We start from the raw sequence: 13,703 nt of genomic DNA, 5'->3' as shown, positions 1-13,703 counted from the left end.
AATTCTTCTATCCGCGATCGAAAACGGGGCGTATAAGCCGAAATCGATTTAGCGAAATTCTGTTCGGGTAAACACGGCATTATCTATGCGCCGCCCGCATTGACTATGAAATAGGAAGAACGGAATTGGCGGACTAACAACGGACTCCCCCGCGCAACGTGCAACTGCACATCGATTTCGTTGCCCGGTAGGCAATATTCAGGGGGCGAAGTGCAGGTATCCAGCCGCGCTCGATAAACATTGCCGTGTCTGCAGCCTGTGCCACTGCAGTCAGCGATCCTTTCATCGGCTCAGATCACCGCTACAATTGAGACGACGCGTATAATGCGGGGGTTGCAACATCAAAGTGGTGAATACGAGTTAATTGCGGCGTGACTATTCAGCTCTGCGTGAAAGCTGAGCAGTAACACTGGAGGAGGAGGAGGAGGAGGATCTCCTTCCTCGTCCAGCAGGAGAGGAGAAGAAGGAGGAGAAAAACTTTATTTACCGACCACGTGGACGACCACGAACGACGCGTGCAAGAGTTTCATTTAAATCATCCGCTCTTCTCGATCCGATCCGATCCGATGATAAAGGATGCAAAGCGCGAACCCGAACATTGATCGTGGATAATGATTTCGTGTTGATGAAACGCTCCTCTCCTCTCTGATTTCGTCCGATCTCGTTCGCTTTGACAGACGGACGATGGAATTTCGAGGGAAGAGGGAGGGGAGAAACGTGTTCCGGCACTTTTGTGATTACGAAAGATTCTCCCTTTTTTTGTTTTTTTTCCTTGATTTGGAGATTTTTTTTTTACAAATTGGATGGATCGATTGTTCCGGGATGGCAAGGTTCAATCTGTGAACAATCGTGTTGTTTCGTTTTGATTCGAATTGGGGATCGGAGAGTTTTTTTGAAAATGCGAAAAATTGTATATCGCAAAGGGAAGAAAAACTGCGTTCGTGGATGGAACAGATTTCTTATGTTGTAATATTGTAATTACGAGAATAAGCGTGCTTTAACCGATTAAATCTGTGTTTGTACGCGAGAAAGAATTCGGTAGACGGATAAATGAAATTCCGCGTAAACAGAGCGAGAAGAGGCGAAATAAATGAACGAAGTATAAAAGAATAAGAGCAAGGGAAGTGAGCTTCAAGTTTCGATCAATTAATCTTGGCATCTCCTAATCTCCTAAGGTATAAACATTTTTTTCTTCTTCCCTGGAATTCTTACAGCGCATTCTTCGTTCATCGATAAAAATTTATACAACGTTACTCTTACTCTTTGCGTCCCCTGCATAATTGAGATTCAACGAGACTATGAAACTTTCGAAACTTTTCTACAAGATGTAACAAGCATCTACAAGTAAATATATTAAAAAAGTTAACAAAATTCAAAATTTGTCTCAAATGATTCTCAATTAATTCTACAATATCCCAATCAACTTTACATAATTAAAAGGAAAAAAAAATTTCGACAGCAATCCACGTGTCGAAAAAGGAAAAATTACTGATCTATAAGATTCATCTAATGATCCACGAGGAGGGGAACGAGAAAAATCGAACGAGAAAAGGGAGAAAGAGAGAAGACAAACGGAAAGCAACTACAAAATTCAACGAGACAATGAAACTTTCGAAACTTTTTTATAAGATGTAACAAGCATCCACAAGTAAATATGTTAAAAAAGTTAACAAAATTCAAAATTTGTCTCAAATGATTCTCAATTAATTCTACAATATCCCAATCAATTTTACATAATTAAAAGGAAAAAAAATTTCGACAGCAACGTGTCGAAAAAGGAAAAATTACCGACCTATAAGATTCACCTAGCGATCCAGGAAGAGGAGGAATGAGAAAAATCGAACGAGAAAAGGGAGAAAGAGAGAGGACAAACGGAAGGCAACTACAAAATTCAACGAGATAATGAAACTTTCAAAACTTTTTTACAAGATCCACAACTAAATATGTTAAAAAATATGTTAACAAAATTCAAAATTTGTCTCAAATGATTCTCAATTAATTCTACAATATCCCAATCAACTTTACATAATTCAGGAGAAAAAAAATTTTCGACAACAATCTACATTGCAAAGAAAAATTACCGATCTATAAGATCCACCTAGCGATCCAGGAAGAGGAGGAACGAGAAAAATCGAACGAGAAAAGGGAGAAAGAGAGGGGACAAACGGAAGGCAACTAGAAAATTCAATGAGACGATGAAACTTTCGAAACTTTTTTACAAGATCCACAACTAAATATGTTAAAAAATATGTTAACAAAATTTAAAATTTGTCTCAAATGATTCTCAATTAATTCTATAATATCCCAATCAACATAATTATTTGAGGAAAAAAAAATCGACAACAATCCACGTGTCGAAAAAGGAAAAATTACCGATCTATAAGATCCACCTAATAATCCACGAGGAGAGGAACGAGAAAAATCGAACGAGAAAAGGGAGAAAGAGAGGGGACAAACGGAAGGCAACTAGAAAATTTCACCCTCGGCGATTTTTAACCCCCCTTGTTGCCGCTTCTGGGCTCGAAGATAACGGGAAGGGGGCGAAAATTAAAATTCCACGAGGCGCTCGCGCCAACGGCCGTGTAAATGCGCTTTAATAATAATGTAAACGCGTAACGAATGGGAGTTAACGCGCGGTCACTTTACCGTGAAACGAGGCGACGCGGCGTTTCCAGGGTGGCGTGGGCGGCCAGGGGCTCGCGGAGGGCACGTGGACACCCGTGAAATCCTCCCAACCCCACACCCTCCCCTCCGAATTCCAGCCGCGCCACGACCCCTCCCAGTCCATACGTGCAAACGTACAAACTCGGCGGCGGCCGGGTTAATACGCATAATTGCATAAAATTACCGGGACCCCCCCGAATTATCGGGGGCCGTGCTTTAAACGAGTCGCCCGATTACGCCCGCGACCTTGCCCTCGCCGCGAATAATTCGAATTTTCGGGTTTTCTTGTTTCATGGCAGCGTAGATTCTTGGGTGAAATTGGCCGATGACTCGAGCGTGCGATTTTCGATGATTGCGACGAGGGCGCAAGTAGATATCTCGGGGCTGGAACAATGGGAGAAGAATTTAGAATTGGAATCGTTGCATTATGTCTATCGTTTTAGTCAAGCTGTTTTAAATAGTGGAATAGTTTTAGATATGGATTTAACGAAAAGGAAAAGATTCAAGTGTAACGATATTATTTGCCAATTCGTTTCATCGATGCAATTTAGAATTTGAATCGTTGCATTGTGTCTATGATTTTAGTCAAGTTGTTTTAAATAGTGGAATAGTTTTAGATATGGATTTAACGAAAAGGAAAAGATTCGAGTGTAACCAAGAAAATATATAAATATATATATTCTTGGGAGTGTAACGATATTATTTGCCAATTCGTTTCATCAATGCAATTTAGAATTGGAATCGTTGCATTGTGTCTATGGTTTTAGTCACATCACAACACTGTTTTAAATAGTGGAATAGTTTTGATAGATATGAGTTTAAGAAAAAATATATATATATATTCTTGGAAATATAACGATATTATTTGTCAATTCGTTTCGTCGATCCAATTTAGAATTGGAATCGTTGCATTGTGTCTATGGTTTTAGTCAAGACACAACACTGTTTTAAATAGTGGAATAGTTTTGATAGATATGGGTTTAAAAAAAAATATATATATATATTCTTGGAAATATAACGATATTATTTGCCAATTCGTTTCGTCGATCCAATTTAGAATTGGAATCGTTGCATTGTGTCTATGATTTTAATCAATAGTTTTGATAGATATGGATTTAACGAAAAGGAAAAGATTCGAAAAACGAAAAAAAAATATATATATATATACTCTTGGGAGTGTAACGATATTATTTGCCAATTCGTTTCGATGTTTGCATTCGACGGGTTACATTAAATAATTTATTTGTTACGCGATAATGTACAAGACGGGTGTATTTCTATATATAGCTCTGTCGCATCAATCAACGTCATCGTTTAATATTTTAATTTACGCTATATATACAAACCACTCTCTCTCTCTATATATATATATATATATATATATATATATATATATATATATATATATATATATATATATATAAATAATTTAATATAGGCCGGGAAAATATCGCGTGTAATTTAAATGCATGAATAATGAATAGGCCGGATATTGTTTTAACGCGATTTTCCACGGATCAATGCCTCGTGAAGAGGACAATCGAGTTGGTGATAAGCTTATTAACGAAGTAGGAAGTCAACGCCAATTATTCGCCTATCCGTGTATCCGCCAATCTCAAACGCCTCGTCTCAAATCCTGTCCCCTTCGATACGGAAAGAGGGGGGGGGGAGAGGGTGGAGGTTCGATCGGATTGTCGCGGCTATGCTTCAATTTACCCTATTAGACCGTGACGCGCCTCGCTGTTGATTTCTGCCAGGTATCAGATGCACAATGTTTATTGATTCGTTTTAACATGATTAAGCCTATCCTATGAAGTCGTCGTGAATTTGTTTTATACGGGCTTTAAATAGCATTGTGCCCCTTGTATCTTGTTATCCAATAAGAGGTATTCGATGGAATCGAGAAACCCTCGTAGAAGAAAGAAACTGCGGAGCAAAGTTGATTAATCAACGAGTAATGTTTGTTTAAAAAAAAAGAATCTTACAGATATTTCGAATTCGAAAAGGGATTCAATACGAATTATTATTCTCCTCACTTCACGATAATAATTTTAAAACAGGGGAGAAGGATTGGCCCTTTCGCAGTTCCTATTAATCCCCTACGAATCGTAGAAGTGGCAATCAAGCAGATATTAAAACTCGTTCTCCGTATTATCGGGATATATTTTGAAAATAACTGGAAATCCATTCGATATTAATTGGCCGGTTCGGTTTTAATATCACTTGCGATATTCTTCGACACTTTTCGACGGATGGCAGATTTTTCATCGGAATTCATCAACCGCTCGTTAAAAACGTTACGGGACGACGCGGGACGAATTTACAATAATTCGCCATTAATGAAATTACTCGGCGCGCACGCTCGCCGATTGTATCCACGTTACGTGCCGATCCGCGTGCTACGACTAATTGTAGAGAAAAGCAAGGGAACGAGACCGGCCAAGCTCCGTTCGTTGTATAAATATAAATATTGTCGATGAATCGACAATAAAAGGGGAGCACGGAGATTTCGACGCGGAGAAAGAGAACGATAATAATAATTTATTCGACAAATAACGAGCACGTTAATTGTACGGATTATTGGCAGGATATAATTGTTTATATCGACGAAGGATGTTGAAAAATAAAACGTGTGTGACACGTGTCGCGTTTCAATGTGTGTTTCCATGTAAAATTAAACGCTGGAAATTATAAAATTGTTACACGCAATAAATTAACAAATATTGTTAATTAACTCGTCGTCTCCTTCTCCCGTATATATGTACATAAATAAAATATTCCAAAGATGTGGAAAAAATAATTTAAAATCACCCATACTTTTGATCTAATATGAAATATAAATTTGAAAATGATACAATCCGAAAAAGATACAAAATCTTACTATTTTTTTATAAATAAGACGCTCGATAATTCGTAAATAAAAATTACATTTTTCTTATATTCATTCTCATATTCTTTTTCGAATTTGTCTACGTAATTTCGCCCAATTCCAATTTTTTTCCACGATTTAAAAAGGTGAGAAATCAAGAATTAAGAGGTTATCCAATCCCTCCCCAACTCGACAATACTGAAACACTCCTCCTCCGCGTTAAGGAATTAATATCGAACGAATCTTTAACGAAATCTCAACAATCTCGTTACCATCGAGTGGATTCTGAATGGAAAGGAAATTCGCCAGGGGTGGAAGGGGGGAGGTGGAGGGGAGGGATCGCGATCGATTTTAGAGGGGAGGAGAAATGGTAGGGAAAAGTCGCGATATTGCCAATTTCGCTATCACGCTTTCATTTCGGCGCCCACCTAACATGGTGAGCATCGAACGTTTCCCTTCACCAAAATGGGTAAGGGAAAACGAATTTTCCTCCCCGTCCCCGAATTTCCACCCCTCCCTCCACTTTCCACCCGTTTCGCAAATGCGTTGTGTTATGGTAATACGCGTGTAAGACGCGTTGTATCGCCCCCGACGTATGCTCGTGCAAGAATCATTGAAAAATCTTGATCCCGATTTCCCTTGGCCTGGAAAAACGACGATAACCGTGGAAGAAGCGGGAAATTTTAACGATTGAAATTGATATAATAGTTTAGAGAATTATAGAGATAGAATTTTTAGAAAGTTTGGAATAGAAAATTTCGAAAAACTGAATTAATTATCGGATAATTGGTTGGAGATAATTAAGATGGGATGGGATTTATCCTCATCTGGATTTAAAATAAACAATAATTGGAAAACAAACGGCGATAATACCGGGAAAAACAATTTGTGTATATATTTGCACGTTTGTTTAACGAAATGATTATGTAACAAAAAATTAATCGATGAATATTAATTTCATTGAGATAAAATTACGTTAGAGGATAAAGCATCGAAACATTTTGTACACAGATATAGCAGTAACTGTACGCAAATAATACGCGGTATAATAAATATTTACGGAACAAATAATTCGTGGCAGACTGGCCATAATTAAGTAAAATTGGGACAAATGCGGCAAACAGTGTATTTTGCAAGCAAATGAGCAAACAGGAATATTCCCAAATAAATGCATAATATAATTCGTATAATATAAACAAGCGCGTGTAAATTTTGAAATTGAAGATGCATTTATTGTAAATCTTACTATTTTTTATTATAAATAAATAAGACGCTAAGATAATTCGTAAAATTAACATTTTTCTTATATTCATCCTCTTTCACCTTACATTCACGCCATACTTTTCACGTTCCCTCAAATAATCCTACGCTTAAGCGCGAAACCTAATTTTACAGAAGGAAAACCGAAGCGGATACCGGCCGACCGATAATCGGGGTCAACAGGAAGCTGTTCAAACAGGGGTGTAGCAGCAAGCCATCGATCGACGACTCTTCGATCAATCTGTCGAACACGACTTTTCAATTTCCGCGCGTACGTTCATTCGGGTTCCCCATACGGGTCGAATGAAACCTCTGAAGAGGCCGCCGCCGGGGCGAAATTCGGGGCGCTGACTCCGGGTTAGAATTAGAAAGGATTATCGGATCAAACGATGGATGCTGACTGCGGCCCCTGATAGATAAATCTCGCTGATGAAGATCGGCTGATAATGGCCCTCGTGGCGTGATTGAATCGAGTGACCCACTAAAGGAAACACTAATCCACCAGTGAATTGTTATTAATCACGACCGCGCGATTTTATTCATTGTCCTTCGATTTTTTCTTGTTAATGTGAAAGAATGGCGAAAGTGGGAGAAAAGATTTAATACAATTGGAAAGGATTTGTAAATTTTTAGAAATTTTTAACGATTTTGAAATTATTCTACTTCATATATTTAATATCGTTGTAATTTGTTGTAAAATTGGAAAGGATTTGTAAATTTTTAGGAATTTTTAACAATTTTTAAATTATTCTACTTTATATATTTAATATCGTTATCATTTTGTTGTAAAATTGGAAAGGATTTGTAAATTTTTAGCAATTTTTTTTAACAATTTTGAAATTATTCTATTTTATATATTTAATATCGTTGTAATTTTTAGGAACTAATTGATAATGGAGATATATATATCTGAGAAGTTATATCTTCTCACACAAAAGATTTTATGTATTAAAGTTTTCCTTTATCCTTCTATAATTAAACGATAAACATACGAGGAAGCGATTAAAGATTAATTTCAGAGTGAATTTTTCGACAGAGAGAAACTTCCGCCACGGTTGAACGTAAAGTTTGATTGAAGAAGATAGAAATTCCATTATCGATTAAATTGTTTGCACAAAACGCGCGAAGACTTTCTCGTCTCTCGGGACGAGTAGTAATGTAACAACGTTAACGGTTGACCGAAATATGGCTGGTTCAGGAAGTCTCGCAATCTGAACGAGCGGTGTCAGCCAAATTACCGATTCCAAGTGATCGATACTGACTACAACCCTACAATGAAGGCCCAGATGCATCGTTTCCTCTTTGAAATCGAATTTCGCCCATTATAGTTATTCGAATTACCGAAAACCTCGAGGTTTCTCCACCCTCCGCTCCGTATTTAACGTTTTATTGCCGAGGCTGTTGGCGAATGAACCCGTGGAAACTGGTACTTGAAATCCGTGGTATTTGAATTTGTCGATTTACTTATGGAAATTGGGGCTTCCCTCCCCGAGGCCGAGGAAGAAGATTTTCGGAAATATTATCGTCCAAACTACTCGTCCAACAGCCTCTCGCCGAGAAGTCATTTAATGGCAAAGCGAATTTCGTTGGAAATTTTTAGAACCTCGTCGATATTTCTCGAATACTGCTATTCGAAAAGAAATTATATTACAGAAGAAAATTCCACGATTATTCCTTTAATTTTAATCTGTGTTTAAATATATCTCTTCTATAGAATGATATCATAAAGAATATATATATCATTCGATTATTATTTATCGAGTAACTTTAAGTATTGTTATTAATTACAAATATCTATCCAAATTGGTTAATTACAAATATTCATCCAAATTCCACGATTATTCCTTTATTTTTAATCTATTTAAGTATGATATCTCTTCTATAGAATGATATATTATAAAGAATATATAAATGTATCGATTAATCGATTATTTATCGAGTAACTTTAAGTATTATTATTAATTACAAATATCCATCCAAATTGATTATTTTAACAGACATCTCGATATTTATCACGAGATGTTGTCCAATGCACGCGGAAAAACGAAATATTTAAAAGGAAAGCGTGGAATAAACAATCTTTTCCCCCGATTCCCTCGTTCGTAATAATTAAAAAGTTTAATTTAGTTTTCGACAAGGCGGGAAACGGGAGAATCTCGTGTCTAAATTGAACGAGTTTGTCTCTCCGCCTCAGGTCTCCGTGTGTCGTTTCGCAGTTGACAAAAGTCCGTCGATTTAAACTTGAGCCGCCGGATTCCTCGGTGAGCAAGTTTGAAAGGTTCGTCGCTGGGGCAAAGGAAATCCCCTCCCTATTCAAGAAACGCCTTGGTAAACTGTCGATGCAACCTGAAACGACCTTCTTTGAGAATGTTTCGCAATAACAGGGGAACGTTTCGACTAATCAATTCCCAAAAGCAATCGGCATCGATCTTTATTTCGCTCGATTTCATTTTGATTCCTCGTTCCAGAATCACCGTGTTTCTTTTTCCTTAAAAAAAGATGAAAGAGAGATGAAGATAATTCACAGGAATTAATATTATATACCCGAGATCTCTCTCTTATTATTTTCGAAGATGAAACGCGGTTCGAAATTTTTGATTCCTTGCAACTCGTTCAATCATCGTGTTTCTTTTTCCTTAAAAAAAGATGAGAGAGAGATGAAGATAATTCACAGGAATTAATATTATATATCAGAGCTCTCTCTCTCTCTCTCTCTTATTATTTCACATCGAAGATGAAATACAGTTCGAAATTTTTGATTCCTTGCAACTGGTTCCAGAATCACCGTGTTTCTTTTTCCTTAAAAAAAGAAGAAATAGAGATGAAGATAATTCACAGGAATTAATATTATATACCCGAGATCTCTCTCTTTCTCTCTCTCTCTTATTATTTCGCATCGAAGATGAAACGTGGTTCGAAATTTTTGGTTCCTTGCAACTCGTTCAATCATCGTGTTTCTTTTTCCTTAAAAAAAAATGAGAGAAAGATGAAGATAATTCACAGGAATTAATATTATATACCCGAGATCTCTCTCTTTCTCTCTCTCTCTTATTATTTCGTATCGAAGATGAAACACAGTTCGAAATTTTTGATTCCTTGCAACTGGTTCCAGAATCACTGTGTTTCTTTTTCCTTAAAAAAAGATGAAAGAGAGATGAAGATAATTCACAGGAATTAATATTATATATCCGAGATCTCTCTCTTTCTCTCTCTCTCTTATTATTTCGCATCGAAGATGAAACGGGGTTTAAATTTTTAGCGGAGAATTTAATTTGAGGAAGGTGGAAAAAAGCGTGCGGTATCCTGGCACGAGGTTGGCCACGTTCTAATGAAAATTGAGTTCTGTAAAGAAGGGAGGAAACGTTTAGTCAACATTGGCCGAGCGGGGAAAAGTTTCGAAGGCATCTCTTTAACGAGTGCAAATTGGGGTACACTGGAAAACTGCCAAACGTCCAAATGGAGGATAATAAGATATTCCATCCTCATCGATTGTTGTAAGAAATTCCGAAAGTGTCCTCCTAAACCCGACACTTCCCCGATAGCGATCAATTTTCCACGAATTTCATTCGGTCCCCTAACCTTCCGTTTCAAACGTTTTGCCATTCACACCGTGATCCGTGAGCAAAATCGAATCGTTGTAATAATTTCGTTACTCTCGATGAGCTATGTTTTTATTGGATGCAATACTTCAGGATAAATTGCATAGACGTTTCATGATGAGACGATGATCAAGATCTATTATAATATAATATTGAAATAACGTAATAAAAATTTCCAAGTACATACATAAATTCCTTTCTCTTTGAAAATAGGATAAATATAATATTTTTCTATCGATTTTACATTTTAATTTTATCTTCTTCCTCCTCCTCTTCCTCCTCTTCTAAGAAGTCATACGTAATCAAGTTTAATTAAAAGAAGACCGGTGTACTTGGAACGAAGCCTGATAGAGCAATAATTTATACGCTTTTCTCTTATTCGTGGCCAGTTGGAAGGACAAATAATAATACGGTAACCCTATTTCGAGGTAGCACATACAGGGCAGAGTTTAAATTGGAAGCCGCCCGAGGGCTTCTCGTATGCAGTTAACAGGGGTTGTACCCAAGCCTCGGATATTCTACCCGGCCACCGATTGCAGTTAACTTCGGCCACTATCCACGAGGATGATACAACGTAGGCGTGTTCGAGAACTCGTTTTGTATTATCTTTCATAACAGCGGCCGTGAAATCCTTTCCTTTAATTACCGCATCCCGCAGTATTCGGGTATAAAACGACTTGGTGCAGGTCGGAAGAATTTTTTTTTGGCCGTCATTCTTTTCTCTTTCCTCTCTTTTTTCTTTTTCTTTTTCTTTTTCAGACGCGCAAAAATAGCTCGGGAAATAACTCGTGAATTTTGTCTTTGATAAAAATTATTATCGGTCGACGATGTTAGCAATACTGTTCCGCGTCTTGTCAGGATGATAGACGAAGTTTGCCTTTGTTAGAAGTTGGTACGGATAATAATAGGTATCCTGTAATTGCATTATAATACACCCATATACGTGTTAATTAATATCACAGTGTGTTCGCTTCTGAGATCTGTATTTGTTGCCAAAGTGTTGAAACTTTAAATGATTGGATCGGATTCCTGCGAATTATTGATAACTTGCGTGTATTTCTCCTCGTAAATTTTGATTTTAATGATTAAGATAATTGGTTTTCACATTCTGTAAATGACCTATTTAATATCCCTTATGAATTTTATTACTTCATCTTGGAAACGAAATAATAACACAAAAATCGACCAAGATATGACGAATCGAAAAGTGATTTCGATTTTCTCTACTTCTTGAATAAATTTCAATAACAAAATTATCAATTTCTTCTCGTATTTTTGCATAAAAATCCAATTTTCCTTGGATAATATTTTTTCATAAATTCGAATAATTTTTATAAAGGCAAACAAATATCATTTTTTACTGATCTTGATTCATTCTAAAGTTCGGATCAACACGAGATCGGCGGGCAGAATAAAAATTGTTATTTTTCGTTTCTTCGACGAGGAACTCCGGTTTCGACCGGAGAAGAAATATCTAACTATTCAACTGGCGAGCAACTATCGTCGCGAGGAAAATACTAAACGAGCAACAAACGGGCAATTCGTTTCGAGATCGAATGGGATTTCCGGGCGAAAAACAAATAAAAACTCTTCCGTCGCACTTGGGCAGCTTCCTAAGACTGTTGCCTTCGTCTCGAGGCTTGGCCAGCCAGGCCAAGGAACGGGTTATCGACCCAGCCCTTAATACGTACACTTATCACGCTGCAATGATCCTGTTAGCAACTTTTTTCCACCTCTCCCTGCCCCCTCTACGCCTCTGTTCTTTCCATAAGACGGACGAAGAGAGAGAAAGAGAGAGAGAGAGAGAAGCGGAGAGACGGTTAAACAGAGCGGGTCTTTATTGGCTTTGGAAACCACGAAAGTGCTCGACCGACGTTTCTCGCGCTGACAGACCAAATTTCGTCCAAGGCTGATGATAATATCGTTCCTAGGAAGCGAGACTCCTCTAACTGTTTGTATCGATTATCCTTGTCCCCTATTTCTATCGGAATTGCAAATTGCCGACGAAGATAATTGCGATGATGGCGAAAAGAAGATAAAAAAGAAATAATAATAAAAGCGAGTCGTGATAAGTTAAACGAAAAGGGAAATAAAATCAACACCGATTTAAGAATTTACTTTTAATAAGGTAAAGAGGATGAAACGCGTACGAAATTTTTCATGTACATACCTCGTCAAAGTTCATCACAATATTCCGTCCGAATATTGTCGATGGATAGTGGATAGTTTCACGCCTATCACGCTCGTAAATTTTAATAATAACGGCATTCGTAAAATTACCACGTTGATCCGTGTAACGATATCGAAACATCGATTGTGCACCGTGGAGTGATTATTCCATTATGATGCAATTACTTCACAACTATATTATAATGTATTCCTTGTTATGTATATTGGACGTTAATTTAAACACGGCCGATACGCTGTGAATTGTTTCATCAACCGTACGCCAGGATTATCGAAGGTAATAATAATAATAATAATAATAATAGGTTGACACGAAATTACATTTACAGAGCCATCGTGACTGCAAGACACTGCGAGATCCCTTTGCCTTGATTAAACAACAACTACGCGAAATGTTGTTTCTTTATTCGTCGAAAAAAAAGAATTCTTCTACTCACTGTCTAAGAGAAAAAGAACGATAGATTCAAAACAATACATTTCATCACAGATTTCATCACAGATAGATATATCGTCCAAAATTAATAGACAATTCCGCACTTTGTCCGTGCAACGCGTATAAGAAGTATTAACCCGATCCTATAAAAGTTAACTCGTTATATCCATTGAAATCGTTTTCCATTTCATTCCCTTTACAATCGAGCCGGGAACAAGCGACGAATCAATACGAATTAAAATCCTTATTAACCGGATACCGGTTGATACGAGCCGGGATACGCGAGTGTTTGCTGGCCATTAAAATCACGGAAAAAACAATTAAAAACGGAGCGCCGGATGTGGATGAATCGGCGACCAGGCCGATTTTAATTGTGAGCCGGGTTCTCTATTAATTTCCTATAAATATCCCCGGCTGCGTCGACGTAATTGAAATAATTATCATGGAACGCGGGCAATCTGGTAATTAAGAGGCGCATCGAAACGAAGACAAAGTCGTGGAAGGGATGCGCGTGTATGCGTGCGTGTGTGGGGGTGGAAGAAGAGAAAGGAGGGGGAGGTTCGCGTGTAAAACTACGGGTCTAAATTCAACGTATATAAACGGCAAAGCGTTTTCGAACAAAACGTAACGATCGCGGGGACAAACAAATTTTCCGACCAGCCAACAGCTGGCTGCCACGATCCAACGATTT

General features: G+C 37.6%; 1 protein-coding gene across 3 annotated transcripts in view; it reads right to left on the bottom strand.

Moving 5' to 3' along the window:
- Positions 1 to 13,703, bottom strand: part of LOC410480 (trichohyalin) — a 175,217-nt gene that overhangs the window by 48,003 nt on the left and 113,511 nt on the right. The window lies entirely within an intron of this gene.

Source organism: Apis mellifera, linkage group LG14, assembly GCF_003254395.2.
Source record: "Apis mellifera strain DH4 linkage group LG14, Amel_HAv3.1, whole genome shotgun sequence".
NCBI classification, from domain to species: domain Eukaryota; kingdom Metazoa; phylum Arthropoda; class Insecta; order Hymenoptera; family Apidae; genus Apis; species Apis mellifera.
This window is presented reverse-complemented; position numbering and strand designations above follow the sequence as displayed.